This window comes from Hipposideros armiger, unplaced genomic scaffold (assembly GCF_001890085.2).
Source record: "Hipposideros armiger isolate ML-2016 unplaced genomic scaffold, ASM189008v1 scaffold_57, whole genome shotgun sequence".
NCBI lineage: Eukaryota > Metazoa > Chordata > Mammalia > Chiroptera > Hipposideridae > Hipposideros > Hipposideros armiger.
This window is the reverse complement of record NW_017731407.1, coordinates 4567795-4581762: the sequence shown is the minus strand read 5'-3', so window position 1 is coordinate 4581762 and position 13968 is coordinate 4567795. Positions and strand designations below refer to the sequence as shown.

At 37.0% G+C, this 13968-nt stretch overlaps 1 pseudogene; it reads left to right on the top strand.

The window, feature by feature from the left end:
- The first annotated feature begins 1522 nt into the window (after positions 1-1522).
- On the top strand, positions 1523-4900 carry LOC109381975 (septin-8-like; annotated as a pseudogene).
- The last annotated feature ends 9068 nt before the right edge of the window (positions 4901-13968 follow it).

The following is a 13968-nucleotide window of genomic DNA, read 5'->3' as shown; positions in this document are numbered from 1 at the left end:
CCATTTTCTTCATTTGCATGGGGTTTTTATCATCATAATAACATTACCATAACGTGAGGATTGTGGCACCTGAATAACTGGTAATGGTTCATCTGTTACTATGCCTTCATTGAAAAGTTGACCCCTTCTCTCCAAACTCTAGCTTCTTTCTAGGTAGCCCACTCACAGAGTTGATAGAATACAAAATATTCTGTACTTAAACTGGATTATTATTTATGTTTCCTCTTCCTCTCCCTCTTTCTCTCTTTCTCTCACTCTCTGTCTCTGTCTCTGTCTCTCTCTCTCTCTCTCTCTCTCTCTCTCTCTCTCATCTTATAAGCCTTTATACTATTTCCTAAATGTATTTACTTAAGCCATTTTATTTTTACTAACTAGTCTTATTATCTTCCTCTCTTCTAAATAAATAGCTTATCTTTCTAAATAGTACTATCCACTCAACAGTTAAGAGATGTCAATAGATGAAAGTTATTAGTTTCCCATCAAAACAGTAGTGGTTTCTATTTTTGTCCGTTTCTTTTACTTGAATAAAGTATTAAACATGTTAGTTGTTGGAACTGTTATAATTGTTTGTAACAAGTGAATTCATACAGATCTTACCTGTCCAGTAAACTCAGAAGACGACATAAATAACAGTTTACTATGAGGCTATACCTTTTATCTGATGTAATTCTCGGGCTGGATAGCTGGGCCACAGCCCAGTGGAGGACCCTACACATCATTCAGAGAGCTATTAGTAGCCTATGATCATAACCATTACGCTGCCTGTGGAAGCTGAGAAATGCCACTTCTGAGATTATCACATCTCTCTGGAGAAAATCTATATTGTTATAATCTTTACAGCTCTGCACAATGGCATTATTATATGACTTAATACAGTTACACTTTATTTGAATAGAACATTAAATTAATGTTGAATTGCGTTAGAATTCCTATGAAAGTATGAGTGACATCCATATTAATTTCAAATGAATTCATTGTGACTAGTGCTATTACAGTGAATACAAATGAATTAACAATGGCATGATACTAAAAAAAGAAGTTTGTATTCAAATGTAGGAAGAGACATAAATACTGTTACATAGAATCCAAACTATTTTTGTTGCTTTACAACAATTTTGTGCATTCCCCCTAAGTCCTAATAGCAAAGATTCAATAACATATAACGTTTAGCATTAGCAAAGGGTTGGTAATGGATGAAGAGTCTTTTTGAAGCCTTGCTTTAAGGTAATGATGTGAAGACGCCATTCCACACATACCGAACTTTTCTGAGCCTTTCAATCAAGCAAGTTAAAACCTTCAATTGCTTTGGAGCTAAGACATATTCTGACAGCAGGTATCCATCCTCCATCCACATGACTGGCAGGAGATATGGCAGATTCATAGGCACTGCCATTTTTGTTTTGTCACCCTTTGAAGTGCTGCTGTTTCTACAGCTCCCCTGCAATAAAATCCCAATTCATTACGCAGCCTGTGTTGCCTCGTATGCTGCTACACATGGAACCACATTCTCTACATGTACGACATGGCCGAAATTGTCGATGTCCCAGATGGCTGTACTTACAAACAAAAAACAGGAATCAGTGAGTCAAAATGCTCTTGATATCCTCCATGAGTCCCTTTCCTGAAAGGCTACAAAATCAATTAATGAGAAAGTCTATTTTCTCAGTAACAGAATAAAAATTAATGGATAGTATTAAGACTTACAAAATAATAGCTATGAAAAATGCTAAGGGGAAAGTAACATGTCTACATCCATTAGGTCAATATTCATTGAACCCTACTATGTACCAGGACCTCTGGGCTGAGATATATTTGTTGACAAGGTCAGGCCATCTCTCACTCATGGTACTTATGGACTCTTAACCATCCTTACTCAGCTCAAATACCACTTTTAACTATAAGTAAAGTGTCTGCATATACTTTCTATTGTTTTCAAGTCTTTCACCATGGTTTTATTGATTTCAAATTTATGTAATATCAGCTGTTTCTTAATACTCTAAGTTCATGTTGAAAGTCACTGCTATGTTAGAGAAAGTATACATGACAAGTAGTCTAAGAGTATGGTGTTACCCAATACTTGAAACCTGACTGTCAATTTTTATATTTACATCTTGTTATTTAAGATATATATTTTTTTTCTCTTGTTCTTTGCCCTAAATATTTCCAAGACATTCTTAAACCTTAAGCAATTTAAGATTTAAATGATGCCTTGTTCACTCACCCATTCAGGTTAAAATTGTGTTGGAGGGATTGAGGGCATGAAATTTTATGTTCCTAAAGGCACACTATGTAAAACACTCACAAAAAATGAAAAAAATGCTTATTTTAGTGGTCACATTAATATTAATCACTCACGTATGGATGGCACTGCTATGTCAGCATCTCATATTTTGTAGTTTCAAACCACTGCTTCTCTGCTCATTCCACCAGCCCCAATCTCAGCAAGTTCACCTTATCAAATTAATCAAGATCATTAGTTATCCTCACTGAGAGAGAAAATCTAAATTTGTACTTCTATCCTATTTGCTTCTAAAGAAGACAGATATTCCCTCCAAAAAATCCTTAAGTACATGTAAACTGATCTTCTGGGCCTTCACTCAGAAGTAATGCTTATCCTGTATCCAGTCTTTCTTTTAACTGACATCCTAGAATTGAGATCATTAATCAATGATAAATAGGTAGATAATAGTAGGTAGGTAGGTAGGTAAATGATAAAGGAAGCAAGGTAGCAAAGAGGATCACAGGCACTTTAAGCTGGATTTTTTGCTGTTATTACAAAGTTGAAATAAATGTGTAAAAAATATGGAAAATAACAATTATGAAATAGGTAGATATTATAAGTATTATAGACTGTATCTGTTGATACATATTTTATAATTGCTTTCCTAGCAAACATACCATGTTGACAATTAATATACTGATCCAATAGTATGATTTATAAAATATGCTGCCAACTGTGTGATAAGGTTTATAGCAATTATTTTTAAGTTGTATTAGGGAGGTTGCATTTTGGATTTTTTCTAATGACAGGGGCCAGAAAGCAAATCACCAACCTTTGAAAACAGTACCAAAGAGAATTAATGGTAGGACTTCTTGGACATCTTAAATAGATTACTTCCCCCAAAATTTCAAATAGCATGTGGTATCTTAGCCACTTTATCAATGAGCCTTTAAAATGGAACTGTTTACTTGATCAGTTTCAGAGTCTCAACAGATCTATAGAATAAGCAAGAAATTAAGGTGAATTTTAAAAGCATTGTAGTGAAGTGAGAATACCAATAAACTAGTTTTTTAAATTAAAGTCTGTACTCTAGACTACTTCCTACTGTATCCTTGAAAATACATTTCCACTTACAATGCTAAAATTTACTACATCATTTCTAAAATATGTATTTCATATAGAACATATTAATTATATATTTTGTATGATAGCTGTATTACATATATTTGAGATTATGGATGTGTTAGTAGATTGCATGATATGGTTCTGAACTTTTTGTTTTTTTATACTTTTTACCTTAATGTGACATAATCAGAGACTCTCACAGAGCAGTTTTCCATTACTGCCATGACAATGACTGCTCCACTCAAAGCCAAATAGCCAAGTAAAACCACCTGCACAGCAGTGATTCCAACATTTGATATCAGTTGATGAGATACATTAGTTTAATATTGATCAGTAAAGTTGCCAGTTTAGAAGATATGTTCAGAAAGGAAGACATTTAATACCCCAAGTTGTTTTCACACAAGATTTGTGACACAAAGAATACTTCTTTATGATCCTCTAAAAGTTGGTGACTGGTTAAGACTCTTTCTATAATATGAGGTACTTGGTTGTTTGGCGAAGAAAAGGAACACTGATGAATCTAAAAACATTAGCAGGGTAAAGTGGAAGAGAGAACTTAGAATGTTTCTGTGGCTGAACAGAAGGTACAGACTTTAGCTTTTATCAAGAGAAAGGCTGGAGCCGCAGCTGCCGGGGCAGAGCGCGTTCCGCAGCCGGCTTGTCCCCATCACGGCCCTGGGTGCTCACCCAGGCCCACCCACCCGGTGCGGAGCTCACCATAGCAGCCACGGACCTGGAACGATTCTCAATCCATGGACCATCTGGGGCCTCTTCCTGGGCAGGAGGACAGGTGAGCCCTCAGAAGTAGCAGCCAGGAGATGCCCGGCCCTGGCACCCCTCACCAGCCCAGATGGAGCAGACCACAGCAAAACGCAGAGCCAGAACCCTGGAGCCTCTCCCTGGGCAGCCATGTGGGCTTCGACAGCCTCCCTGACCAGCTGGTCAGCAAGTTGGTCACTCAGGGCTTCAGCTTTAATATCCTCTGTGTGGGGGAGACTGGCATTGGTAAGCCCACACTGATGAACACCTCTTCAACATGACCTTTGAGACCGAGGAGGCCAGTCACCACGAGGAGTGTGTGCGCCTGTGGCCCCAGACCTATGACCTCCAAGAGAGCAATGTGCAGCTCAAGATGACCTTCATGGACGCTGTGGGCTTGGGAATCAGATCAATAAGGATGAGAGGCCTATCGTGGACTACATCGACGTGCAGTTTGAAAGCTATCTACAGGAGGAGCTCAAGACTCGCCGCTCACTCTTTGACTACCATGACACCAGGGTCCATGTGTGCCTCTACTTCATCACACCCACTGGACACTCCCTCAAGTCCCTGGATCTGGTGACCATGAAGAAACTAGACAGCAAGGTGAACATTATTCCCATCATTGCCAAGGCTGACACCATCTCCAAGAGTGAGCTCCACAAGTTCAAGATCAAGATCATGGGCGAGCTGGTCAGCAGTGGGGTCCAGATCTACCAGTTCCCCACTGATGGCGAGGCTGTTGCAGAGATTAACGCAGTCACGAATGCACACCTGCACTTTGCCGTGGTATGAGGGCGGACTCGGAGCCGATACAGACTTCGGCATTTACAGCCTTGCTGTGTCACCGGCCCCCACCCTCGGGCTGCCCTGGGCCTGGTGGGCCACCCCTTCTCTATGCAAACACGTCAAAGCCGTGAATGCTGGAATCCAAAACTGACGAGGTTTATTTTTTTCAGAGCCAGTGGCTGGTCTTCCATTTATAGTGTCACTGTTCCTTGATGGAGCAGTTATGTGCCACTCTAGCGAAGGTCCCCCGCTGGCGATGCTCGGCCTAATTGTTAAGCGTCAAGATGACAACTCCTGTGGTGCCCTAGCTGTGGCCGCATGGTCTGGTATTCATGCTACAAAATTTGCCCGATTCCCCTTCGTTTTAATTTTTCTAACCTAGAACTTCATTTCAATAATAACTTTTTGAAACACCTCTAAATTTTTATTTTTGCACAAGCGTAAAGACGAATAATATCCTCTCTCCCATTATTTTCATAAGTAACACAGACTCCCTGATTTTTAAAAACTAAAAATATCTCCAAACTTTTCTTATGTATAAAATATCCCTATAACATATAGGGAGAGGTGGGTAATAAACATCCTGTCATGACAAAAAAAAAAAAAAAGGAGAGAGAAAGGCTGAAAGTACAAGTGGCATTTTTCATGAAGATTCTTTTGAGACATGGAACATAAAGAGAGTTTTTGCAGTTTATTGTGGAACGTATTGGAACGTATCAAGATGCCCCTTCAATAGCTTGTGGTAAACAATTTTATGAAAGAAACATACTAGAAGATTGTGAACAAAGTATTTTGAAATGAATAAAAAGGAATCATAAATGTAATTTAGCAGATTGGATAATTGAGTAGAAATTGAAGTTTGCAGTTATGAGTCCATTTTCTATCCATAATTTTGTTAATTTTCTTCTGGCACCTATTAACATTCTATGTACTTTTTGTTTAAATTCTAAGTTTTTAAATATTAAATGATGGCTACAATGTTACAATAAACAACATTATAATAAAAATAATAGTATGACATTTGATTTTCCTTTGATACTTCATTTAGAATATTTGCATATGTAATTATAAATAAATTGGTATTTAATTTTACGTATGCTCTGTTTTTGGTATCAAACCTAGAGATATATTATGATTGTTTAATGAATGGGCTCCAGAGTCAGACTACCTGTGTTAAAATCTCATCTTGAACAGTAGATGTATATCAACAACTACTATTCATAATTTTTCTGCTCCTACATTGCCTTATCTGTAAAATGTTGATTATAATAATATTTCAGTATAAATATTCTGAATACTTTAGTAATTTAGTACTATTATTTAATGCAGAGTTGTGAGGAAAAATAAGATGAAGTATATAAGGGGTTAATAAAATATCTGGAAAATATTAATTGCTCAGAAAATGTCATAAGTAACCATATAGGTTGTGCATTGAGATAAATAAATCAGGACCTGTTCCATTTTTTGCTATTCTAGAGCAATTTAAGTACCAACAAAATTTTATATCACAGTTAATTTCTTAAGGTATTATGCAAGATAGTGCAGAAATTTATGAGGTAAATAAGGTAAGGTTCCTATTCTCAAGGAAATCTAAAGCTGGTTGTTTCTGTTTATTGAAGAGGTAGAGGAATGGATATATTAACAGCAGATTATGATATATGACAGGATATTCTTAAATTGTCAGAGTATATGAGAAATATCATAAATCCAAAGAATAAAACTCTGAAACTACCATTATAATAGGAGCCATATTCTGTTTCCATCTTATTGATACAAGTTAGATTATTTCTCAATAGAGTAGAATATCTTTGTAGAAATATTTTTATGACCACTATAGAAACACCCAAAATTAAAACAGAAAAGCTTGAGCTCCTTTTATCAAATCAAATAGACAATTCCACCAACTTCCCTCTACCATCATCCTAATTTTCTGATTAGCATAACTTACCAATTCAACCAAAACACTTGAAATTATAGTGTTTAACTATAACACCACCTACAAATACATACTAGTTTACCTGGATGTCAGAATTTTAATTTACACACTATTTTTCAAACTGATATTCTGGAAAAACTAGCTCTTTGAGATGTGTCCATTAGTGTTAAAGTAATACTTTAAGATACTGCATTCATTCTTCTCTGAGTCCTTGGAAAAGTATGAACATGCAGACACTTATTACAACCTGTTAGTGTCCTCAGGTTATTGGCTCACATCTAACCCTTTTGCCCTAATGATAGTTATTAACATATGAGTGTGTGTTCTGTAGATGCATAGAGCGATGCTCACAGAGCTCCATTAGTGTTACTGATTGAGGTTTTATGAAGGTAGATTTTCATTCCAGTGACAGTAAATATTTTTAGTCTCTAGTAAAATAAATTGAAACATCATCCCGCTAAATATCTCAGTTTATCTAGGAATAATCATAGCACCTGTGCTCATACATATCATAGAATATATGCAAAGGGTCTTTTGTTGGAAGACGTTAAGTTTTCAACTTGAAAGTGAAAAAGTGCCCATCTGCCTCTGCAGCGTCCCTCTCAATCTTCCCTTCTAGCTCTCAGCTCCTCAGTTCCCCACCACGAAGCTAGGTCAATCTATACCTTATACTCGCTTCTCAAGCAATGTTAATAGATGCAGAAATTTCAGTCAACAGGCTTAGGACCCTTGCTCTCAGTAGGACTTTGATAAAATGGTTCTCCGTGACTTGGTATCTCTTAGTTGAGTCATGACTTCCAGTCTTTTGAATTGCTTCCAAACTGTTTCCCACTTCCAATTAGGACTGAAGCCGAGCGCTTCAAAGTAGGGGTTGTTGTGTGTCCTGTTGTCTGTAGGTCAAAGCCTCTTCTAGGAATAGAATTTTTTTATGCACCTATCTCCTTAGTTTCAGCTACTTTTTGTTTGTTTGTTTGTTTTGGGTTTTTTTTGAGTAGCCCTATACTGAACTAGCTCAAGGACCCGGCATCATACCTTGCTGTCACCAGTATTCCTTTATGAATTTAAGATTTAATCAGGTGGAGTAACTGTTACCTGTAAATGGGTATCCAGGATGCCCTCTTCTCAGCTCTAGTGTCTTCTAATGCTGAACAGTGAGGAATAATGAAGGTTAGGCAGTGACTGAGTTAGCCTAGCCAAGAGAAGTCCTTAGCTTGACTGCAATATGTGTCGCTGGTGTCACCCCTGCTGTGTCTCTAGTTGTATGCTGACTTCTTCCCTACATCCTCAGTGATATAGAGAGAAGACTGTACCTTACACAACAGGATAATGCCAAATATCAAGTACATTTAATGGCTTTTAATATTATTAACAAAACTCATGTGTTTATAATTATAACCTTTAATATGTAATGTTTATGTAATTTAATCTTTTACTATTAGGGCAAGTATAATTTTTTGACTCAAAACAGGAGAAAAAAAAACAAAACTCATGCTTTGTAGAGAACAAACAACAACAAAAATAAAACATTGGCATGCAGCTACAACACATTTTAATTAACATATGTATGTGTATTTTCTCAACAAAGTCATTTTCATTTTAAGTAAATTGGAGGATGACTTCACCAGTTAAACAATAATATATTAAGCTTTAAATATATATATATATATATATATATATATATATATATAAAATACATTTTAAATTGGGGAATTGTGGGAGGAGAATAGTGTTNTAAAACATTGGCATGCAGCTACAACACATTTTAATTAACATATGTATGTGTATTTTCTCAACAAAGTCATTTTCATTTTAAGTAAATTGGAGGATTATATATATATATATATATATATATATATATATATATATATATATATATATATATATATATATATATATATATATAAAATACATTAAATTGGGGAATTGTGGGAGGAGAATAGTGTTAGGGAATTGGGGAAGGGGACCAGCCAAGTTGTTGTTCTTCAATCTTCATTGTGAAGGGCGCCAGTCGCCATCTGGCTGATCGTTGGCAGCTCATGGCCTCTAAGCTCAAGGTGCTGTGTTCAGTCTTAGTTGTGGGTGGGCGTAATCACCATCCCATGCAGGAGCCAAACCAGCAGCCTTGTTGTTAAGAGTGCATGCTCTATCCACTGAGGCATCTGGGTGGCAGCTCAGCTCAAGGTGCTGAGTTCAGGTTTAGTTGTGGATGGGCATAGCCACCATCCCATGCAGGAGTCAAACCAGCAGCCTTGTTTTTAAGAATGCATGCTCTAGCCACTGAGCCATCCGGGTAGTAGCTCAACTCAAGGTGCTGAATTCAGTCTTAGTGGCAGGAGGATATAGCCCACCATGGAACAGGCAGTCTTTTTGTTAGGAACACATGCTCTCACCAGCTGAGCCATCCTGCCACCTGTTGGCAGCTCAGTGGCTGCTCATCTCGGGCGCAGTGTCACTGGCCCATGTGGGAATCAAACTGGTGGCCCTGTTGCTCAGAGCTCACACTCTTAAGCTAAGTCTTCACCAACTGAGCCACTCTGCCAGTGCCTATATGAAGCTTTTTAACACTCGATCACAAGCATTTTGAAATTCATATACATGTACATATTGACTGATTAAAATATAAATTGCCCAAGAAGTTTAATAAAAGAATATTATTAAATTGAATGTCAGCATGAATTCTTAGCATCTTGAAATAGTTTATGGTTGTAATTATCTTTTAGTACATGTATTTGAATTGTATTTTTGTGTGGCCTCATTGTAAAAATTGTTCACCTTTTAAATTGTATGCATTTGTTTTATTAAATAGTTTGAATAATATTTTTTGCTTCCCATTCACAAGTAAATGAAAATAGTCTTCAACTTTGAATAACTATACTAACAAGAATCATTATTCACAGGAAACTTTAGTTGTATGTAGCAATGGAATAAATAATGTTTCCAAATTAATTAATGGCTTACAATTTCAAGTTGTGCCAAGTCTGTGGGTAGATTCTAGTAGTCATCCAAACTTCCTCAAATAATCTGGTATTTTTTACTGTATGTCCATATTTGAATTTTCCTAAAATTTCATTAGGTTCTCCAAGATAGTTGTAAATTTATAAAGTGAAGGACCACTGTTTTAGGTAGTCTGGTTATCCTATAACACATTTTAGAATTATAGACAGAGTTATAGTCTTAGAGAAATACATTATCCTTTATCATTGCTTTCCAAATTATGTACTATCAACCCCCGGGTCCTCAGAATGGCTGGGTGGTGCAAGGAGTGACCTGAAACCCCAGGCTGGTTGTCTATGACCACGAATAGCCATGTCTGAGGCTTCTTGGAGTGTAGCCTGTGCAAAGCTACCTTAGACAACATGCTTCTTAGTCTCAGATAGCTGGTGAGCATGAGGCAGTGCCTATGACAACCCCTGTCCTGGCCTAGTATGCTGAGAGCAAAGAGATAATACTAATCTGGTGGTGAGTTAATGAACATGCCACTGTCCACTATGGAAAAGGGCCCTGTATTCGTTGTCCATTCTTGCATATATAAATGCCTCAAAATGTAGCAGCTTAGTAAAACATGCACTTATTATTTCCATCAGGTTCTGAATGTCAGGAATCTAAGAACATCTTAGTTCAGAGGTTCAGGCTAAGTCTCTCATGAGGGTGCAGTCAAGATGACAACTTAAGGCTGCACCTGTCTGAAAGCTTGACAAGCTGGAAGAATCAGCTTTTAAGCTCAGTCACCTGGCTGTTGGCAAAAAATTATAGTTTCTCCCTACATCGGACTGTCCACAGAGTAAGTGCTTTGAGAGAGAGTGCACGCAAGACAGCAGTGCCATACTGCCTTGTGTGACCTAGTCACTGAGTGTCATACCACCATCTCTGCCTCAACAGAGTCGAGTTGCTAAGACCAGCCCACTCTGAAAGAAGACAAATTACATAAGGGTGTGAATGCCTGGGCTTGAAAAATCTTTGGAGGCCATCAACTTTGCCCTACTTGTGTGGACTTGCTTCAACACATCACTAGTTGGACTTCTGGGCACAAATGGAGCTCCATTCTGACTCCCCACACTCAGCAGGGAACCCAAATCATGGGAAAAACTATGAATGCACAAGTGTACCAACCTCCCCCCTACTCATGCAATATCCATGTTCTGCAAGAACAAGAGAAGCTTCTCAGGATTCCTCTGAGGTCATGAAAGGAAGAAACAAAGCAAAACAAAGCACAGATCTTAACCACTCCCAGGGGAGACAGGCTGCCTTCTCAGACACTCACTCTCTTTTCTGACACACTAATATGTGATACCCTGGATCAGTGTACCCTGAAATTTTGCTAAAACTCCTCTATCCTGGCAGAGACACATTGAATATTGCCCATTCCCCTGCAGAGAGGAAGGGATAGGGATAGTGTGCCTCATTCTTAGACTCCCTCAACTTCGAGCTTTTTGGATCTCTTGGGTTTATGTCTTCAAAAACTTTCCTACAGTCCCCCCTCCTTGTTAGGAACCTCCATTCACAAATCTACTAGGGTACTTGAAGTTATTTCACAAGTCACTGCTATTATCTTAATTTTTAAATGTGTTTCTCTCTTTTCCATTTTTTATAGCTTTATTTTTATGTATTCAAATTCACTTTTTTTTTCTTTTGCATGGTCTAATTTACTATTTAAATAGAGTGCATATTTATTGAAAACATATTTTTAAATATCTAAAAGCTTGATTATTTTATATCTCGATGTAACATGTTCAATTTTTTTTTTTTTTAGCTGAGCCATCCTGCCACCTGTTGGCAGCTCAGCAGCAGATCAGCTCGGGCCGGACTTGAACCGCTGTTGCTCAGAGCTCAAACCCTTGAGCGAGCTCTTAACCAACTGAGCCACTCGGCCAGCCCACACGTTCAATCTTTTGATACCTGCTCAAACATAGTAAATACAGTTATAATAACATCTTTAGGTCTTTGATGTAGGTTTATAATAAATAAATGTGTATTTTTATCATCTGTGCTGTCAAATTATAATATCATTGAATTCACTGTTTTATTTTTTACCGTATTTAAGAAATTTGGGTCCGTATTTCTTCAAATATTTGTCTGACCCAATCGCTTTAATTTCTTATAAGAAACTAATGACACTACTATTGGAACTTTTGATTCTGTGCCACAGGTGCTTGAGTGTCTGTTATTTTTTTAAATATATTTTTTTCTCTTTGTTCTTCAGATTGGATAATTGCTATTGATATATTTCCAGTTTACTCAATGCTTCCTCTGTCATTTCCATTCTGCTGTTGAGTCCTGCCCCTGAATTTTTTTTTCAGGTGTTGTATTTCTCAGTTCTAAAAGTTATATGTTTCTTTTATATAGTTTCTACTTCTCTGGTAAGATATTTTCTCATTCTATTCATTTCAAGCATGTTTACCTTTACTTCATTGAGTACAATTATAGTAGCTGCTCTAATGTATTGAATAATCTCAGCATCTCTGTCATCACAGAATTGATATCTATTGATTAACTTTTCTCTTTGAGAATTGGGCACATTTAATGGGATTTTTCTTTTTTTTAATTATATCCTTGGCATTTTGAATAATATGTTGCATGCACTCTGCATCCTATGTAAATCTTCAGGAGAATATTGATATCATTTTATTAGCAGGAAATAAAACTGGCTTAGTTCATACTATAAGTACAGTTTTACCCTCTGAAGGTGGCAATTACAATGCCAGTTCAGTTTTCAAAGCCTCAATATGCTGCTTTGGGTCTCTCCTAAACTTGTGCCACAAAGGGTTAGACTGGGACTTGGGCAGTGATCTATATTTTAGTTCTTTTCTCAAAAACCTTTGCTATGGTGCTTCTGAGGATCCTGAAAGTTATCCAAAGCAGGTAGATTGGCCAGAAAAAAATGGAGTTTCTCTCAGACTTTTAGCTGCCCATCACTTATCCATTTCTCCTACAGATAACAACTAAAATTTCTGGAAAAATACCTAACAATAATAAATAAGATAAAACAAAAATCCTTTTAGATGCATAATTCAGCTCATGAGAAATTAAGGGAAGCTTCTATTAGCTAAGAATAAAGCAGAAATAATTACCTGAATTCATTAACTAATAAGAGAAACTATACCTTCCCCTCTTCCCACCAAACATATTATAGATTCAGATCTCAGAACATCCCCAGGTGATTATTTAAAAGTCAAATGCTAGCTCAGGGGAAGAGTTCAAAGACATGAAGAGAGAGTCATGTTAGAGAGGAAATGCCATTGATGACCCACCCACTAGTCTCCATATTATCTTTGAGAGTATCTGAAGACAATTTCTTAACCAAAACCTTAAGAAATGTATTGCTTCTTGTGGTGCCAGTGTCTTTGAAAATTTATTTACTGAGATGATCTCTGTAGGCCAGAGATGCTTTTTGGAGATGATACTGTTGAAATGGGTTTTCTGATTTCAACCAAGTTGTGATGTGGCCCAAACCAAGAAGGCACTTAACCATCAGCGACAACATAAATGTACTGCTGTAATAGATAGGGCCAGTACAGCAATCAGAATGCATGACCCACACATATCTTATTTGATTTCTGTAACACAAAAATTTTGTGTCTGGGAGAGTGTTGCTTGAGTCATCATAATGAAATGTTTTGATCTTCTCAACTAATTCCAGAATGGATTCAGTTGGTACACATGTCTAATGTGCAGAGTATATACCCTTGCCAAACGACTGTTTGACTCTTATTACTACTTTCCCTACAGGGATCTGCAGCTATTTAATAAAACTTCAACTATTTTCTTGTAATTAGAATATCACTGAAGGAGTTGATGGTGGCAGAGAAGCATAACATAACTAAACATTTGACCCAAAATAGTTGATGAACACATTTAGGAGGTATGGCTCTGGTTCCTGAGTATATAATTGGAACAAATGTCTCGAATATTTGAGGAAATATTTTGAATTGAGAACTGTTATCATAGAAAGGATCAACGGGTAACCACTTGGAACATTAAGGGTAAAATCATAGCTTGTATTAGAACAAACACTGGAAAACACAGGAATCTTTATTCCTTTCACAGCTCCATTTAATTATCTTTTTTGTGTGTGTGTCAGAACAAAAGTACAGATGGGTATTAATACATTTACAGGGACTATTTTCGACATGGTCTTTTT